Source organism: Taudactylus pleione, unplaced genomic scaffold (genome assembly GCF_031769625.1).
Source record: "Taudactylus pleione unplaced genomic scaffold, aTauple2 ptg000055l, whole genome shotgun sequence".
In the NCBI taxonomy this organism is placed as follows: Eukaryota; Metazoa; Chordata; class Amphibia; order Anura; family Myobatrachidae; genus Taudactylus; species Taudactylus pleione.
This window is the reverse complement of record NW_028284457.1, coordinates 13,713,796-13,734,255: the sequence shown is the minus strand read 5'-3', so window position 1 is coordinate 13,734,255 and position 20,460 is coordinate 13,713,796.

Here is a 20,460-nt window from a genome sequence, read left to right as displayed (position 1 = left end):
AATTAGATCTGCGTGACGCCATTTTGCGAATGGCAATGAGATGCCATTTTGCGACTGGCCGCCCAGCGCCATTTTAGTGAAACACACCAGTATAAGTACATACGGCGATGCTATTATTTAGCGTTGTGCGACTCCCACGCAATAGAAAGTAGTTAAAAGTCCTCACCATGTAAATACAGTCACTAAAACATATAAAATGATTATCCCTGCAAAACACGTTCCATGGTGTACGCCACAAAACATAGTCGCACAGCGCTAACTAGCGTCTTTTCCCAATTCCCCAATACATACACACTGCACACTTACATAAAAGGTTCCCTAGTATTAAAGTGTAATATTCAAGGTTTATTCAGTAATTATTAATGTTGTGAAATAAAGATTATTTGATATCATAGGTTTAGTACATGGTAAGCAGACCGTGTTTGGTGTTGTACTGATCCACTGTGTCTCAACAGATTTCCGGTATCATCGGCGTAAAAATCATAATACGTGTTGTGTAGTAGTCGCATTATTGTGTATGCGACTAGTCGCACAATAGGGTATACATATTTCCTGTATTGCTGCCATGTGTTTTAAACAAAGCAGTCGAGAGTGCATGGTGATATTGATAGATAGCATTGTTGTAAATACATTGATCATTGTTGCCATAGTCTGGGAAAACAAGTATTTTTCTGCGCAGGAAAATGGTGTGTAACAGTGAGTATTTGTTGGTAGGGGTAACTTGTTCCCCAGTTAAGGGTATCATAGGACCCTTAAGTGCTAGGCGCCTGATGTCGGCCTAGTAGCTCGGTAGTAGATACCGTTCTAACACATAAGCAGGTGTAGTTGTTGTCTTTGTTGTAGGTTCGGCTCTCAGTGTGATTACAGTATTCAGTGATCAGTTAGGGTTATTTGAGCATTGTAATTGAACTGCACAGTTTTGGCTAAATTGTGATTGTGAACTGAGTAGAGGGTGGACGAAATCACTGAAAAGGGTAAGTATTATTGGAATACCTACATGCTAGCAGTTGAAAGGTAGTCAAAAAGGGATTAGGTGCGTGGAAGCAGCCTGGTTATTCTTCCATAGGTGTGTGGGCACATCCTGTTAATATCGTCCGCTGGTAAGTGAAAGTATCTTGACTGTCTTTCACCAGTTTAAATCTCTATTGAAAAGCTTAGGGTTCTCCCAGATTGGGGCCAAGCAAACGATAGAGATGTTAGATGATGAGCTGCTGTTGGAAGCGCAGCTTGGATCGGCACACCATATTATGCATACTAAGTACGGTGCTTATGCAATTAGGTACTGTGATGTATGCTTTAAAATGACGATGAAGAGTGTTAGACCATTTCCCAGAATTGGCAGCTTTGATAAGTAGGTATTGAACAATGGGCCTGATTCAGAGCCGGACGCTCTGACCAGAGCGTTCGCTCTGAATCAGGGCCTTCCTCCATGAAAATGGAGCGTCCTCCTGGATGCTCGTATAGCTGTGGGTGCCCACCCACAGCTATAGCGAGCGTCCATGATGATGGTTGTGATGGTCAAGACCGTCGCGACCATCGGGCTTGCGATGGAGACCCTGCGGTAGGGTCTCGCTGCCGCAAGCCTTGGAGTGATTTTGGCTCTATCAGAGTCAAAATCACTCCCACTGACATCACTAGTGATGTCAGTGGGGCTGGCTTCAGACGGTAGGCATTCCCATGGGAACGCCTCCGTCTGGCCGCCACGCCCCCGGCACGCCCACCAAAGGGGGCGTGCTGTCAATCAACATCGACAGCATGCCCCCTTTGGTGCGAGACCCGGAGCGACAGCTTGGCTGTCGCAGTCCGGGTCTCGCGCATGCGCACGACGGAGCTCCCTCCGTCGTGCGCATGCGCAGTGGGGCAACATCGACCCGTTTGCGAGCGTCCTTTGCTCGCGAACGGGTCTGAATGACCCCCAGTGTCTGAGATAGCATCTGTATGATGCGCTCTCGAATGAAAAAGGTAAAATATAATGAGTGTTTAAAATTGTGGCAGCGTGAGGGGGATGCGTGGCTTAAAGGTGTGCAAGCGACGCAAACTAGCATCACGAGCACGTTGCAGGAGAGCGCACCCGCAGCACTAAAACTGTGGTGCAGGGGCGCCGCGAAATGGCGCGCATGTGCAGCAAGGTAGCGTTGCAGAAGGTATTGCCAGTGGTTCACGCGCACCACCGCCGCCCTATGTGGATGGGGTTGCAGGTGCAGTTGTTGAAAAAACCCATAAAAATGTAACAAGTAACCTGTACCTTCTCTTAAGTAATCATAAGGAAAATATTTATGATGCGGATGATGAGCCTATTGTTATGTCTGCCATTTCCCATGCTGTACACGTTAGATGCTCCACCACAACATTCACAAGTGGTGCCGCCATCTTCATCCGTGATAGTACAGGAGGTGTTAACATCCACTGCACCCGTAGAGGAATTTGTTAACCCTATACATAGCAGTAATAGACTAAATCCCCAGCCAGGTAACAAGGTCAAAAGTAGCAGTGCGGCCGGTCTGCATCCCATCCGGACAATAACTGTTCCGAATGGGAATGCGGATGGGAACGGTGTAGTGCCCACAAGAGAGGTAGCAATGCACTGTCCTTGGACAAGAGCGGAGCTAAACTCCATAATGAATGATTTCCCCGATCCTAAAAAGGAATTAGCCAAATGCCAAAGATCTCTGAAAGATTTGGGTAGTGCTCATGAGCCAACCAACAAAGATTGGCGAGTGGTGTTAAGGGCTTGTCTTCCACGCAATACCGATGTGACAAGGTTTATCACGGATTGTGTATTGGATGGAGATGTTCCCTTAACAGACAAAATTAAGGTAACATTTCCCACATTATAACTCAATTGGGTGTATATTTTCCAGTAGTAGTTAACTGGAGCAAAATTTTCACCATAAAACAAAAAGAGAGTGAATCTGCAAAGGATTATTGTAACCGAGCTCTGCAGGCTATCACCCAGTACACTGGGTTAGAGGATATTAAAGATAGCACTCATCACAGGGGAATGATTGTCACTGTACTTATGGATGGTCTAAAAGAGAACCTAAAGACCCGAGTTCAGACCTCATAACCTAGCTGGAGGGGAGTCACTGTAGACACCCTCATAGAATCTGCTATTGAACACGATAAGAACATCCTTAAAAAGAGAGAGACCCAGAGCGAGAAGCTATTGGCTGTTAGTATTCAAGCTCTAGAAGGAATGACTATAACATCACAGCCAACAGACACACATGCACCTGCACAGCTACAAGTTCTCACCAATCTCGCACCACCTCAAACACAACCCTACCCCACTTATCACACACAGCCACAAAACCCATACTATCCACAACCACCATATTTTCCTCAATATCCTTACCCACACCCACCATCTTTCCCATCCGCTCAACCCACACAATAATCCCTTCACCCACCCCACTCACAAAGGTGCTTCAACTGCAACCATGTGGGACATATAAGTAGGAGCTGTAAGGTGAAGAGGGTAGGACCCCCTAACCAGGGAACACCTGTATATCCCCATACAGGATATACACAGAGTACAGAAAATCGACAACAGTTACCAGCTCCAATTGTGGCCATAAATGCTGTATTGGAGAGTGTGAGTCAATGCTAGGGGTCAGGTCATACCTGTAGTCTACAGATAGTCAGGTTAACGGGAAGTACTACGGAGGAACCGGTAATGATGGTTGATGTAGCTGGTACTAAATATCCTTTTCTTGTAGACACAGGGATGACCAGGTCAGTGATAAAATCTCCCGCTAACTTACAGGTAACCAGCGATACAGTACCAACAATAGGTGTAACGGGTAAAATGCAACATTATCCTTTAACAAAATCCACAGAGGTCACTATTGGTCCATTGCATACCAGGCATTCTTTCCTCCTGGCAGCAGCAGCTCCTACTAACCTACTGGGAAGGGATTTGTTATGTAAGATGGGATGTGTCATATATTGTACCCCTGCTGGTGTATTTCTAGATATCCCTGAGAGAGTTGCGCACGAGGTGAGGGATATGTTGGACACTCCCCAAAGGAATATTGTTCACTCTACTGGTTCAGATAAAATTCCATCTCGAGTAGAACAAATGTTATCTCAGATACCGGGGTCCCTCTCCACCAAAGATGGACAGGACACTGGATTGATGGCAAAAGTAGCACCCGTAATGGTAATTTTAAAAAGCGGTAGGCAAGCTCCAAAAATTCCCCAGTACCCATTAAAACAGGAGGTAGAATTAGGGGTTTATCCCATAATTGAGCAGTTGTTACAGCAGGGAATTTTAGTTCGTACAGCAGGTGTAGCCAACAGTCCCATCTTTAATGTAAAGAGTGGTGGGAGGGGTTATAGGCTGGTATAAGACCTTAGAGGGGTTAATAAGGTGGTAGAGAGCCAATTTCCCATAGTGCCAAATCCAGCTGTCATTCTTATGCAGATCCCACCCAATGCAACCCATTTCACTGTCATTGACCTCTGTTCTGCTTTCTTCTCTGAACCTCTCATCCTGACTGTCAGTACCTATTCACCTTTACATACAGGGGTGTACAATACACATGGACACGATTGCCTCAGGGTTTCATAGACAGCCCCAGTATCTTCTCCCAGGCCTTACACGACTGTTTACAATCTTTTCAACCTTACGATGGATCTGTTCTAATACAATATGTGGACGATTTATTGTTATGTTCTGATTCGTTTATGTCATGTTTAAATACTAAACTTTTGTTGCTTCATCTCTCGCAAACAGGACACAAGGTTACTAAGGACAAAACTACAGCCATGCCAGTCCAGGGTTAAATATTTGGGACACTGCCTAACTCAGGGGTTACGATATCTCACAAATGACAGAATCCAGGCCATACAGAACATGATACTGCCACTGCCACAGTAAATTCGTACCTTCTTGGGAATGTGTGGATACTGCAGAATGTGGATCCCAGGTTTTTCTATTTTGGCCTTGCCATTACAGGACTTAGGGGGTCATTCTGAGTCGGTCCCAAGCGCTGAGCACTCGCAACCGACTCAATGTTGCCCCACTGGGCATGCGCATGATGGAGCCGGCTCCGTCGTGCGCATGCGCGAGACCCGGCTAGCGATGGATGATATGTTGCTAGAGGTATCGCAGCAGACTGTCACTCACCATCGACAGCTCGCCCCATTTGGGCCGGCAGGCAGGGGACGTGCCTGCCCAAACTGAGGCATTCCCGCCGGAATGCTTGCCGTTTGGGGGCAGCCCCACTGACATCATTGCTGATGTCAGTGGGGAGCTTCCTGCTCGATCAGAGCAGGAAGCTCCCTGGGGCTTACAAGTGCCCAGACCCAACCTTAGGGTCTGGTCGTAAGCCCCGATGGTCACGATGGTCTTGACCATCGCGACCATCACCCATGTCGGTCGCTCGAGCTGTGGGTGATAACCCACAGCTTAGCGATCGACAAGGAGGCGGTCGTTCAGGATGCAAGCAGTAGCCCTGATTCAGTGCGACCGCTTGCAACTAACGACCGCCTCTCTTCCTCAAAACCCGATCGTGTCATACACACAGAGGAATCAGAGCAGGCTTTCCTTAATCTTAAGGATAGTCTGACAGGAGCACCTGTATTGGGAATACCTGATTATGAAAAACCTTTTGATTTGTATTGTACGGAAGCCGATGGTTGTGCAGCAGGTGTCCTCACACAAAAACATGGTGATGCCAGTAGGCCCGTAGCATACTTCAGTGCACAATTGGACACTGTGGCAAGATCACTCCCAACGTGTTTAAGAAGTGTAGCAGCAACTGCTCTATTGGTCAGTAAGAGTGAGGATGTGGTACTAAACCATGATATGATTGTCTATACTCCCCATGCTGTATCTGCTTTGCTAAACTCTGCCCAAACCAGACATGTCTCCTCAGCTAGGTTCACAAAATGGGAACTAGCTCTAATAGCACCTGCAAACATCACCATCAAAAGGTGCAGTATGTTAAATCCAGCTACATATTTACAATACATGCAACATGATGCACAAAGGATGTAGAGAGGTGAGCCGCTGGCAACAGGTGAGTTCTGCAGGTATATTGATGCACATGATTGTATGGAATATCTGAATCAAATCTTTACTGCAAGACCTGACACACGGGATACACCTTTAGAAAATGTAGATGTGACATTTAACACGGATGGGAGTTGTCATAAACAACTCACACTAGAGAGTTATGTACAGGTTATGCTGCTGTAAATGATGAGGACATCATAGAAGCCGAACCTTTAGGACCACCACACTCAGCCCAAGTGGCGGAACTAGTGGCACTAAAGAGAGAGTGTGAATTAGCAGAAGGTAAATCTGCTAATATCTACACTGACTCTAGGTACGCCTTTGGGGTAGTACACGATTTCGGTGCCTTATGGCGTCTGAGAAAATTTATGACAGCAGCAGGCACACCAATAGCACATTCCAGACATATAAAAGGACTACTAACAGCAATCCAATTGCCAAAGGCAGTGGCAGTAATTAAGTGTAAAGCTCATACATGTGAGGATGATCTGGTGTCAATGGGCAACAACAGGGCAGACAAAGCTGCAAAATGGGCATCAGGGTTAAAAATGAATGTACCAACTGAACAAATTATGACTTTTCAAACAATTGATATGCTGAAATTAATTGAGATGCAAAATTTGTGTTCTATCCAGGAAAAGTCAGTCTGGAGGTCCAAGGGATGTGGGCAAGAGTCCTCTGGACTCTGGAGAGACGGACAAGGTAAGCCAGTGGCTCCCAAGCCTGGCTGAGGCAGCGCACGGTCTGACTCATTTGGGAAAGCAAGGTATGTGCAAATTGGTGAGAGCATACTGGTGCACACCGGGTTTTTCTTCACAAGCGGAAAAGAGAGCAATGTCCTGTCTGACCTGCTTGAGGAAAAACATTGGGAAAACGATCCCTACCAAACCATCCCACATTCCTCCGACTGATGGACCTTTCCATAGGTAATACAAATTGATTTCATCCAATTACCACCCTGCAGGAATCACAAGTATGTATTAGTGTGCACTGATGTGTTTTCCAATTGGGTTGAGGCATACCCAGCTGCCACTAATATTGCTGCGTTCACTACCAAGAAAATTGTTCAGGAGTTTGTGTGCAAATACAGCATCCCTAAAATTATCGAGAGTGATAGGGGTACTCATTTCACAGGTGATGTTTTTCAAAATATGTGTAAACTGATGGGTATTAATAGTCGACTTCATACCCCCTACCGACCGCAAGCCAGTACCAAGGTGGAGAGGATGAACGGTACTATTAAAAATAAATTATGTAAGATCATGGCAGTGACTGGACTGGGATGGCATAAGGACCACTCCTAGACCCCCTCTAAATCTGTCCCCCTTTGAAACACTGTTTGGTAGACAACCTCATTTGATTATAAGTCCACAGGAAGACTTGAAAGGTAACAACAAGGTAACTGTAAGGTATCTTATAACAATAAGTAAACAGTTAAAACAGCAACAGCAGAAACTGAAATTGTGTCCCATGATATGCCTGAAACAAACTGTCATGATATTAAACCTGGAGAATATATTATGATCAGAAATTTCTTGCATTCAGGTTGTTTGACTGATCATTGGGAAGGTCCGAATGAGGTGTTGCTGACGAGAACCACATCTTTGAAGGTGGCCGAGAGAGATACCTGAGTCCATTCCACTCACTGCAAGAAGGTCAACCAACTGGTGGAGAAACAAGGCGGAGACGAGGCTGATAACGTGGACCTGTCGATTGCGAACTTGTTCCGGGAGGGTTAAAAGGTTGCAGTGAGATATCTGAACTAAAGAAATTTGCAGGTCCTTGCTACGGCAATGGACTGGTCTGCTGTGTTCATGTTTGTATTTGTTTCAATCCTCTAGCAATTTCTAGGACCGAGATGGAGGTGTTGGAGATACGTGGCACATCGAGAACAAACACAAGAAGTATAGTTAAATCATGGCAGTTTACTAAATAAATGATATGATGGACCAGTGAATACACAAAATGTCAATGGTGCAATAAGGAGCTGAAACCATAGGACAGTCAATAGAATATACTGTAGGTTTACAGTCCAAAGTAAAGTTGTTAAATGGCCAGGAGGCCTAGTAGACAGCAATGCTTGAAACGTGGTGAAGAAACAGGATTGCTGGATGGCCTGGAGGGCCTAGCAGACAGCGATGCTTGAAACCTGGTATAGAAGCAGGATTGCAGTATTGCCTGGAGGCCTAGCAGACAGCGATGCTTGAAACCTGGTGTAGAAGCAGGATTGCTGTATGGCCAGGAGGGCCTAGTAGACAGTGGTGCTTGAAACATGGTGTTGAAGCAGGGTTGCTGTTTGGCCTGAAAGGCCTAGTAGACAGCGGTGCTTGAAACGTGGTGTTGAAGCAGGATTGCTGTATGGCCTGAAGGGCCTAGTAGACAGCGTAGCTAGAAAGGTGGTTTAGAAGCAGGATAGCTGTATGGCCTAGAGGGCTCAGCAGACAGCGATGCTTGAACTGTGGTATAGAAGCAGAATAGCTGTATGGCCTGGAGGCTCTGTAGACAGCGATGCTTGAACTGTGGTATAGAAGCAGGATAGCTGTATAGCCTGCAGGGCTCTGTAGACAGCGATGCTTGAACCGTGGTATAGAAGCAGGATAGCTGTATGGCCAGGAGGGCTTAGTAGACAGCGATGCTTGAACCGTGGTATAGAAGCAGGATAGCTGTATGACCTGGAGGCTCTGTAGACAGCGATGCTTGAACCGTGGTATAGAAGCAGGATAGCTGTATGGCCTGGAGGGCTCAGTAGAGAGCGATGCTTGAACCGTGGTATAGAAGCAGGATAGCTGTATGGCCTGGAAGCTCTGAAGACAGCAATGCTTGAACCGTGGTATAGAAGCAGGATAGCTGTATGGCCTGGAGCGGCCTGCAGACAGCATTACTTGAAACGTGGTATAGATGCAGGATAGCTGTATGGCCTGGAGGGCCGTGGAGACAGCGTTGCTTGGACCCAGGGTACTTGTGTCACTTAAAAGCCGGTGAGCAGAATACACGCAGTTTGTAGAAAATATAACTGGAAGTCTGGATGCACAGAGAGCAGCTTGCATAACCAAAAGTTCCACGTGAAAACTCTATTACCGACAGGGCGGTGACAGTCCAGGAAGTTCAAATAGGATCAGCTGCCAATCAGGCAACACTAGGAGGAAACGTGAAATCCTCTGACTTCTGGGTCTCCTAGGAACCGGCAACCTAGAAGCATGGTCAGGAGCAGGAGGAATACTGGCAGGAGACAAGTCCTGTACTGGACTTGTAACAGTACCCCCCCTTGACGCGGGGTTGAAGAATCCCCAGATCCAGGTTTATCAGGAAACTTCTGAAAGAAAAGTATTTTCAGTCTGGGAGCATGGAGTGCATCTTCCGAAACCCAGGAACGTTCCTCTGGGCCGTAACCCCTCCAATGAACCAAAAACTATAATTTACCTCTGGAGAACTTGGAGTCCAGAATTCTTTCAACAACAAATTCCTGTTGACCATGGACAGTCACTGGACAAGGTTTGGCACTAGGTTTACTTCCAAATCTCGTGGAAGAACAAAACGGTTTGAGGAGAGAGCAATGAAAAGTGTTCTTAATAAATAAAGAATTGGGTAGTTGCAACTTCAAAGCGACGGGATTCACTTGAGCAATGATGCGAAAAGGCCCAATGAATCTAGGTCCCAATTTATGAGTAGATTGGCGCAGCTTGATATTCTTAGTAGAAAGCCAGACCAAATCTCCCTTTTTCAAAAACATGATCTTCGTTGCCTGTCAGCAATACTCTTAGGTGTAGACAATGGAAGAAGAAGACCAGGAGGAGCTGTCCGAGGAATCTTATTACAGGCACAGACTTCACATGCTAACACAAACTCACGGACATCTTTGGCTAAGGATGGCCACCAGACAGAACGGGAGAGAATGTCCATAGTCTTAGAAATGCCTGGATGACCAAAGGCTTTTTTAGAATGAAAATCCAAAAGGACAGTTTTCCTAAATCTCTCAGGAACAAAAAGAAAATGAGCAGGAACATTCAATGGAGCTTCAGATTGGCATCTCTGGAGTGTCTCAGCTAGAGTCCGGGTTAAGGCAAAATGAATGAAATCTTTAGGAATGATGGGTTCTTCAGAAACGGAGACTTGTTAGTCAGAGAAGAAACTTCTGGAGAGAGCGTCAGCTTTAACATCTTTAGAACGAGGAATAAGATTGATGGCGCAATCATATGGTCGATGTGGAGACAATGCATTAGCTTTTTGTTTAGAAAACACATCCACAAAATCCAAATATTGAGGAGGAATGCTACAAGCGGACGAAACTTCAGGACATTGTAGCATCCGCACAGGGAGTGAAAGGCATGAGGACTGGCATTCAGGACTCCACTTAATAATCTCCCCAGAGGACCAGTCAATGGAAGGATTGTGTAATCTTAGCCACGGAAGGCCCAATACAATTGGAACCAAAGGACTATGCAGAAAAAAATGAAATGAGTTCAATATGTGAAACACCTATGGTAAGCCGAATAAGAGGTGTCTTAACCTTAAGAGTTCCTTTAGGTATTAAGCCTCCATCCAGGCCACAAATGGAAACTTCTTGCTCTAATGGAACTGCAGGAATCTTTAACTTCTGGAAGATTATGTGTTGGATGATTATGATGCATTCTATTCCTTATGTTCTCCCCGATGATGTATATTTTATATGTGGAAGGAAAGCGTATAAGTGGCTCTCTCCGAGTTCCGAAGGTTTGTGTTATTTGGGAAGAGTAATTCCAGAAGTTATGACCCTTACACATGGTGAAATGCTTAGTATTCATAAAGACATACCATCACCATATCTTCACACACAGTATGAACACAGAGACAAAAGAAATATGATACCTGGTGATGTGCATAAGACCACTCAGTTAATTAGTGAGACAACTGGCTTTCAAGCTTTAGTACCATTGGATCCCACCAGGATCGCTCGGGGTACACTAAATTTTAGATATATCCAAGATCTTGCTAAATTAATAGATAATATCACCGAGCTGTATGATGACACATTCAGGTATACAGGTAGGGAGTTGCAAGCATACAAGAAAGAACTGGTGCAACACAGACTAGTGTTATATTATTTCACAGCTGTCACTGGAGGGTATTGCGTAACTTTGGCCAACCAATTTGGAGTAAAGTGTTGCACTTACAGTACAAACGATACCAGCGATCCCAAGGAGGTGATAGACCGGAAGATGGATGAAAATCTGCAGCTGAAATGGGAATTTCGAAAGAACCATAATGCTTCAGTGGCTGAAGTAGAGGAGAAGGTAGAGGAATGGGTTTCATGGTTGAACCCAGTGAAATGGTTCTCAGGTCTAGGAGAGTGGGTCCAGGAAATGATTGCGAGCATAGGTAAACTCCTTATCCTTATACTGGGTGTCATCATAGTAATTGGCATATGTGTCAGGTGTGTTCCTACTGTGTTGGAATGTGGAGAATGTAAAGATACAGTGAATCACAGGAATGAAATCATGATGGTGGTCAGTGGTAATATGAATACTGAGGTAAATGTAGAACTGCATTACAACCCTGAACTAGGAAATACCATCGTATAATGTATTATATTTAGATATGCATGGTAAGCAGACTGTGCTTGGTGTTGTACTGATCCACTGTGTCTCAACAGATTTCCGGTATCATCGGTGAGAAAATCGGAACATGCGCCTGCAAACTATGGACTATAGAGAGATAAAACATTACAATGTACTCTGTAATGTTAGCAGCTTAGATTAGCATGCAGCGGGAAAAAGGACACAAAGAGCGGTTGGAGGCTGTTTGTGTCTATTTGAATTGACCTATGAACTATCCTGTAACAAAAGCACCTTTAAGAAGAACCAATGGATTCATGTCAAACTTGTCTATTGTATTGCCTATCCCTGCAAGAGTATATATGTGCGCTCTCTGACCCCAGTCTTGAGTTTTCTTGCTGTGCTGTTGACGGAGGTTCCTAATGCTGATGCCGGTATCTGGGCCCAGAGCGTGTGCATATGTAACAACTGTACCTTGGGTCTGTATGATTTATTTGCGCTAATTGTATTTAGATCACAGCGTGTAACCATCTGTTTTTATATTGAATATCCTTTTGTGCTTTGGAACCACATTCAAAGTCTGAAAGCATTTATTTCTTGTGCGACTCATTACGCTGAATAGCGACAATTTTAGAAGGTATAGGAAGGAATATTGTTTAGAAGGTATAGGCAGGAATCGATTTTAGAAGGGTATAGATAGGTAGGAATTGATAACATGAATTTTTGGACAAATTTGGTTTTGGATTACCAACAGAAAATGAAGTAGTGGACACACTTGCAGATGTGGGTGATGAAAGTGTGCCTGTGCTGCCACCAGATGATCCTCCTGCACCTCCTACAAACTCATCACCTCAACATGTGGCAGGCACATCACATGGAACAATACAAATTCAAAATAGTCCTTGTGGGCCTTCCAGGGGAACTAACCAGATTCACTTTTTAGACATAATTTTGGAAAGTTCTGGGTGAAATTCACTAAAGATCATCAATCAGATTTTTTCTTCTTTGCAGCAGACTCCAGTAAACTGAAATTACGGATCCGAGTGGACCGTCGTGGACCCTGCTGGGTGCTCAGTCCAGCCACAGCAGAGCACTGGTCCACCCCACCTTCTATTGGGCCAGTCAGATGTTCTTTAATCTCCCTGACATCTTGGCTTATGGACCTTAGATAAGTGGTTTGCTCCAACATGCTGGCCTGGACAGCCTCCATGGCTGCTGCTTGTCTTAACACTGCCACCCTAAGTCCATCCATGACTTCAGTAAGGGTGGCAGTGGAGGATGGGGGAGGCACAATTGATGAAGGTTGTGCCATCACCCCATCCATCAGAAGGCATTCAGCCATGTTAGTGCCTAAAAAATGGGTGATTAAAAAACAATTAATACAAAGTAAAATAAATAAATTCAGATACAGAGCCAGGTGCATGCAAATAATTACCAGACTCAGCATGTGGGTCATCTTGTGGAGGCTCCTGATGGTATACTTGTGTCTCCAGCGCTATCCTCCTATCTAAGGCCCCCAAAAGTCGATGTTGGCTTTTGGTCAAAGCCAAGATGTCAGGGAAGGGACCCAATGGTCCATTAAAGTGTTGGATCCACAATTTCAGCTTCGACTTGAGTCGACTGCAAAGGTCACTCCACCTTTTGAAAAAGTGCGCCAGAATTATTTTTAAAGGCAAAACATTTTTGTAGGAGTGAGGCCAATTCACAAATATTTTACAGTTGTACTACTTCTTTGTTTGGTTAACTAGAGAAAAACTTTTAAAATGATGTACAGTAACGAAAAATTTACAATTTAAGCAATAAACTTACTTATTTTGCAGAAAAGAGGTCTCCAAATTAGTGGAGTGCTTCCGATTGATGATCTTTGTAAATTTCACCCAGATTTTTCTCCGATCATGCAAAGGAATATTATGCCCAAAAGTGAATTTGGTTAGTGACAACTGGATTAGAGTATCTGAAACCCGACAAGGTTTAACTTGACCTTGTATCATTCCATGTGATGGGCCAGCCACATTTGGAGGTGATGTGTTTGTAGGTGCTGGAGGAGGATCATCTGGTGTGGGATCAGGCACACTTTTTTCAGCCTCATCTAGAAGTGTATCCACTACTTAAATTTCTGAAGCAACTCCTAATTAAAATTCGTCCACAAAATCAGGTATATCAAGCATGCAGTCCTCATTGGCCTCCTCTGAATCCATGACTGCAAATTTTTTAAAATTGGGCATTGCTATTTATAGCAATCTGTGTACGCGCCTGCTACTGTGCGCCACTCCCACGCAGTGCACTACGCAATGCACAAGCGACTAACACACCCTTTAAAAGCACCCCTCACAATTCCAAACACTTTCTCAAGGAGTTGCGTAGTGTTGGGAGTGCCCTAAAGGCCGCACAGGCATATCCTATCTGTGGAATGAGGTGAGTCTGATAGGTGTTGTGTTGTTATAGATGTATTAAATTAACAAATGTCCTGTGTTTATCCTCCATTTTGGCCAACCAATCAGACTGCACCATAGTTTATATAAAGTTTGCACACTGTAATAATTGTCATTGCCATCATGAGATCCTCCAGCTTTTGCAGGCGGGAGCTCCGCATCTTGACAGAGGTAATGGACCGTCGCCTGGGACGCGGGCTTACGCGGAGGTCCGAGGGAGGCTGCGGCGCCTTGGATTCTGCCGGACGGTGGTCCAACTGGAGCGTTGGTGGTCTGATCTCCGGAGGCGGACCCCGGTCCTCCTGGAGTAACTGCGTGCGGGCAACCGCCAAAGTAAGTAATGCGTATATGCATTGCATCATGTATGCTATGTGTTGTGTATGCCTTCCTGTGTGTGTATTTATACTTTATGTTTTGCTTTTGAAGGTCTGTTTGTTTTCCACATTTTAAGGTGTGCCTAATTATTTTCAAACACAAAATGGCTGCCAACAAGTTGCAACCCATAATTTTAATACTGTCTTTTAAAAATAAGCACAACTGTTGTAGTCATTAGGTGTGTGTGAGTTTGTGTGTGTGAGTGTGTTTATTTGAAAAACCACATGGTTTATGACATATGTGTTTAAATGCAGAAGATGTGTGACAATTTGAGTGTCAGGCTACAATTAATGCTGTGTCTGTGGATTCTTGCCACATGGGTGACACAGGTGCCTTTATGTATTCCCTTTTATTTATAAATTTACTTAAAAAAAACATGCCTTTGCTCTGCTAAACCAGGGAGATCTGGATATGTTGTTTTTTGGCCATTGTCAGTTTTTAAAACAAATTTCTAAATTCATAGGATTACATCAAAGAAGGAGGCAAGCTGAGGCCCCACCCATCCCAGAAGATGGCTCCCCCACCCACTCCACATCACCCATCCAGAAGATGGCTCCTTCACCCACTCCTCCCCACCCATCCCAGAAGAGCTTTCACCCACTCACTCCGCGGGAAGTGGTAATTGGGCTGCATCACCCCAAGAAGTGCTGGGCCAAGGACCTGAAGGTACATATGTTACAGATGTGATTATGCAATGTATATGTAATGTAGGAACCAGAAAAGAATGCAATGTGGCAAAGGGATACACACCAATTATTCAGGCCTATGGTGGGTGGTTGTTATTTAAATCTAAATGGCAAAAAATGTATAAAAACAGATCTTGATAAAGTTGAACTATAGGAATAAATGTTTGGGTAGACTTGTACATTTTTAAGGTGTTTAAATAATTAAAAAAATAAAAATAAAATAATAATAAAAATATATATATATATTTATATCGATATCTATATATATTGTGAGCAACAATATTTAATTTGTCTAACCAAGTTGGGGGTAGTCCAATTTGCTTACTCCAGCCTATATAAAGTAATGATGAAAACAAAAAAAAAAAACAAGGTGCGAATTAACGCTGATTGCAATCGCATCAAAACCAAGTAAAAGTGATGGCAATCACATCGAAACCAAGTAAAAGGTCCATCGAAAGCCCAGATGAGAAAACAAGACTCTGCAAAGGTATCACGATGGTCATGTAGGTTGACGGCTGCGTCCGACAGATTACTGTAGTCCTCGCTCGCCCTGTTACATGGTCCGGGATGTGTGCTTTCATTGTGGTGGGTGTTTACCCGCTTGCGCTGTGCGCTGCGAGCGAGCACTCGCTCTGGATTTTCTCGCTCACTGCTGATGCGAGCGATCGCACCCTAGCGAGAGACTCTGAATGAGATTCTAAGTTTAAGAAATTGCTGAGACATCCAGGAAGATATAGCAGAGAGACAGTTGGAGATACGAGTGAGGAGAGAGGGAGAGAGGTCAGAGGAGGAAATGTAGATCTGAGTGTCATTGGCATAGAGATGATAATGGAGGTCAAAAGAGCTGATGAGTTCACCTAGAGAGGACATATAGAGGGAGAAAAGGAGTGGTCCAAGAACAGAACCTTGGGGAACACCTACTGTGCAGGATGTGAGAGGGGGAAGATAAGCCATGAGAGGAGACAGAGAAGGATCGGTCAGAGAGGTAGGAGGATAGCCAGGAGAGGGCAGTGTCACGTAGACCAAGGGAGTGAAGGATCTGCAGCAGGAGAGGGTGGTCCACAGTGTCAAAGCAGAAGGAAGGTCAAGGAGAATGAGCAGAGAGTAGTGGCCTTTGGATTTGGCAGCAAGGAGGTCATTGCTGACTTTAGTGAGGGCAGTTTCAGTAGAATGGAGAGAATGGAAGCCAGACTGAAAAGGGTCAAGGAGGGAGTGGGAGGAAAGAAAGGTGGTAAGGCAGTTGTAGACAATACGCTTAAGGAGTTTGGATGCAAAAGGAAGGAAAGACATGGGTCAGTAGTTGGCGAGAGTGTTAGGATCAAGGGTAGGTTTTTTAAGAATGGGGAGACAAGGGCATGTTTGAATGCAGAAGGGACAGTGCCAGATGAGAGGGAGAGATTGAGGAGGTGGGCAAGATAGGAACAGACACAAGGAGAGAGGTAACGGAGGAGACATGAAATTGTAGGGTCAAGGGGGGAGGTGGAAGGGGGGAGGACTGGATAAGGGCCATGACTTTCTCTCCATATACAGGGGAGCGGTATGTCAGTATAGGTAAAATGGAAGAGGATGGATGATCCAGGAAATGAGGAGGTGTAGTGCTGGGGGACTGGTGGGATATAATATCCTGACGTATGGAGTCAATTTTAGATGTAAAGTAGGTAGCAAAGTCAAGGGCAGAGAGCAATGAGGAAATTAAAGGAGGGGTTGGGCAGAGGAGGGAGTTCAGGGTGGTGAAGAAATGCTCGGGATTTGAGGACTGGGAGGAGATGAGGTGCTTGAAATATGACTGTTTAGAGGGCAGCACTGTAGAATAGAGCATAAATTTGAAATGGAGAAAATCTGCCTTAGAGCGTGACCTTCTCCACTGTCACTCAGCGGTTCGTGAACACTTTTGCAGATATCTGGTGCATTTGGAATGCCAGGGTTGAAGTGTGGATCTGCGAGGGTGAGTAGTGATTGCCGGAGCAACAGAGTCAAGAGCAGAAGTAAGGGAGGCATTGTATAGTGAAGCAGCTTGTTCAGGGTAGGAGAGAGAGAGCAAAGGGGAGAGAAGCAAGTCAAGTAGGGAAGAAATATCACAACGGTGAGTGAAGACCAGATCAAGCGAATGCCCACACACAAGGGGGGGGTGAGGCGGTCCATTAGCAGAGACCAAAAGAAGATGTGATGGTAAGAAGTTTGGAAGCAGAGGATTCAGTGGGGTTATCAATTTGAATATTGAAGTTATGTAAGATAATGGAGGGAAGGTCTGAGGAGAGAAAGTGAGGGAACCAGGAAGCAAAGTTGTCAAGGAATTTGGAGGGAGGGCCAGGGGGATGGTTACTGATAGCTACTCGCAGGTGTACTGGTTGGAAGAGGCATATAGCATGAACCTCACATGTAGAGAATGTAAGGGATGGTTCAGGGGGTATAAATTGGTAGGTGTAACCAGGGAATAGAAGGACCCCAACACCACCACCATGGCAACCCCCAGGCCGAGGGGTGTGAGAGAAAGTGAGGCCCCCAGAGGAGAGAGCTGCAGCAAAAGTGGTGTCAGAAGGTGAAATACAGGTTTCAGTAATGGCTAGGAGATGCAACTTGTTGGAGATTAAAAGGTCATAGGTGGGAACAAGTTTATTACAGACCAATCTGGCATTCCAGACGGCACAGGATAAAGGTACAGTGCTTGTGGGAGAGATGTGAATGAGATTTCTGGATTACTCTAAAGAGTATGTGAGATTAATTTTGGGGTCCGAGATGAATAGAGTGGAGAGATTGTGCAGGCACCAGTGCTGGGAAGGGAACCTTTAGGCGGTGAGTAGTGAGGGAATTTAACGAGATGTGGATGGAGGTGGGATGAGGAGGGATGGAGGAGGGATTAGCAGTGGTGTAGTAGGACCATGGTGGGTAGAAGAGAATGCAAGTGTAGTAGTGGGAGAGGAGAGGGAGGAAGGCAGACAGAGGAGGGGAGATAAGGGAAGTAGAAGGAGGCAAGGGGTAAAGAATAAAGGTAAAAGGGGGCAGAGCAGAGGATTAGATAGACACTGAGTGAGGGGGGAAGTGGAAAAAAACATGGTCATGGTGTGGCAGAGGTGAATAGAGGGAGGAAAATTGGAAGAATTAATAAAGTATGAATGTGAGTGACAGTGCAGGAGATTTGCAGAATATCAAGTGAGAATACAGTGGAGAAAAGGTGTCTGCACAATAACAGAAGTTTATTATTGAGGGGACTAAAAGTGGAGATTTAATAGGTGGAGAAAATGAATGTTAAAGTAGACAGTTAGAAGCTACATTACATGTGGCAAGGCATAGGACTTAGGTAACAAGACATTATTTCTAAGAAGAAAACTGAAATTGGCACAGAATACAGTAAACTTTGAGGTCTTTGTGAAATCAGAGAGCTAGCACAAAGTTTAGCAAGTAGCAGAGTCCAGTGATTAATGTCCTGGTAATGCTGGCATCCGATGCTTGTATTGAATAAGTTGTTTTTGAACTCGCATTTCTTGATGATACTTTGTCCAAATGTTGTTTAGATTTCTGGTGGGGTTTGAGTGTTATCCTTCTGTTTGACTTTAGTTTAACGGCGGTATAATGGAAAAATTATGTTTAAATTGCACTTTTAATTTAGCACAACAGCCAGGCTCTACAGCCTATAGATGCTTTTAAATAATGACTCACCTAGCATGTGAATGCAATAATTACAAACAACCCCCAATCCCCTCCCACTTGGATGGCTAGTAATAAATTAAATCAAACAAACAAACAATAAATACCACAAAGCTAATAACTGGATCTATACCTCTACAAACTAAAGAAATAAAATAAAAAATAAAAAACATATGCTTGAGATATTTGACAGCAATGCCTGGTATGGATTTACCGAATAATCAGTAGGTTATTGCAAACATCAAAATAAAGTTGCAGCAATGCCTGGTATGGATTATTCTAATAATTGACAGGTTATTGCAAACATCAAAATAAAGTTGCAGCAATGCCTGGAACGGATTTACCTAATAATCAGTAGGTTATTGCACACATCAAAATAAAGTTGCAGCAATGCCTGGTATTAATTTACCTGCAGGATACTGGAGAAAAGTTGAGGTCACTTCACAATCGATAGCAGCAGAAGATAAAAACTAATAATGGTGGTATAACGGCAAAATTATGTTTAATTGCATTTTTCATTTAGCACTTCTATATTGGCACAACAGCCAGGCTCTACAGCAGTGATTCCCAACCTCGGTCCTCAAGGAACACTAACAGTCCTGGTCTTAGTGATATCCATGCTTAAGCACAGATGGTTAAATCAAAATAACTAAGGTACTAATTAAGTCACCTGTGCTCAACTATGGCTATCCTTAAAACCTAGACTGTTAGTGTGCCTTGAGGACCGTGGTTGGGAACCCCTGCTCTACAGCCTATAGAGGCTCTTAAATAATGAGTCTCCCTTCACTCTCTTGTCCGCAATCTTCGTTCAACAAATGCACGCCACCTCTCATGCCAACTGATTACTTCCTCCCACTCCTGCCTTCAAGAATTTGCTATGCTGCCCCCCACCTTTGGAACTCTCTCCCTCTTCCCATCAGACTCTTCACCTCTCTACAATCCTTCAAACGGGCTCTCAAGACCCACTACTTCATCAATGCTTTCCAACTCTCATCCTAACTTGCTGCTACCTGCTCCCTCCTCCCTGTCTTCCCCATTTGTATCATGCCTGTCTGTCTGCCCCTCCCCTTGAGAATGTAAGCTCTTGCGAGCAGGGCCCTCTACCCTCTTGTGCTTCTCCTGACTTTATTTTCATTTACTTCTTACTCACCACTAGGACCCCTAACACTTGGTTGCTTATGCTCTGTTGCTTATTTGGGTGTTATGGCCACCAATGTATCAATGTACATTATCCATGTCCTTGCCCTGCATTGTATTGTATTGTATTGTAAGTCACTTTTTTGGTTATATACTTTGTAAGGCGAAGCAGAACACTTGTGGCGCCATATAAATAAACGATTATTATTATTAATAATAATAATAATAATAATAATAATAATAATGTGACAGTTTTCAGAAGTGGAGATGTTGCCCATAGCAACCAATCAGATGCTAGCTATTATCTTATAGAAGGTGCTAGTTAAATGTTAAGTAAAATATGATTGGTTGCTATGGGCAACATCTCCACTTTTAAAAACTCTAACTTCAGTATATATACTCCCTAGTGTCAAAGAATTACCAAGGAAAATTTTGGTGTTGCTTGATCAAACTATTGGCTTTATTCAAATCTTCATTTTATTCTTTAAAAGATAAATGCAAACATTTATCCATTTTGTAGTATACAAATTAAACAAAATCACCAATTATGGGCCTATAACAATTGATTCAACACAGGGGAGTGCTGACCGTGAGGCTAAATGAGTATTGTTACTGTGTGTACTACTGATGTG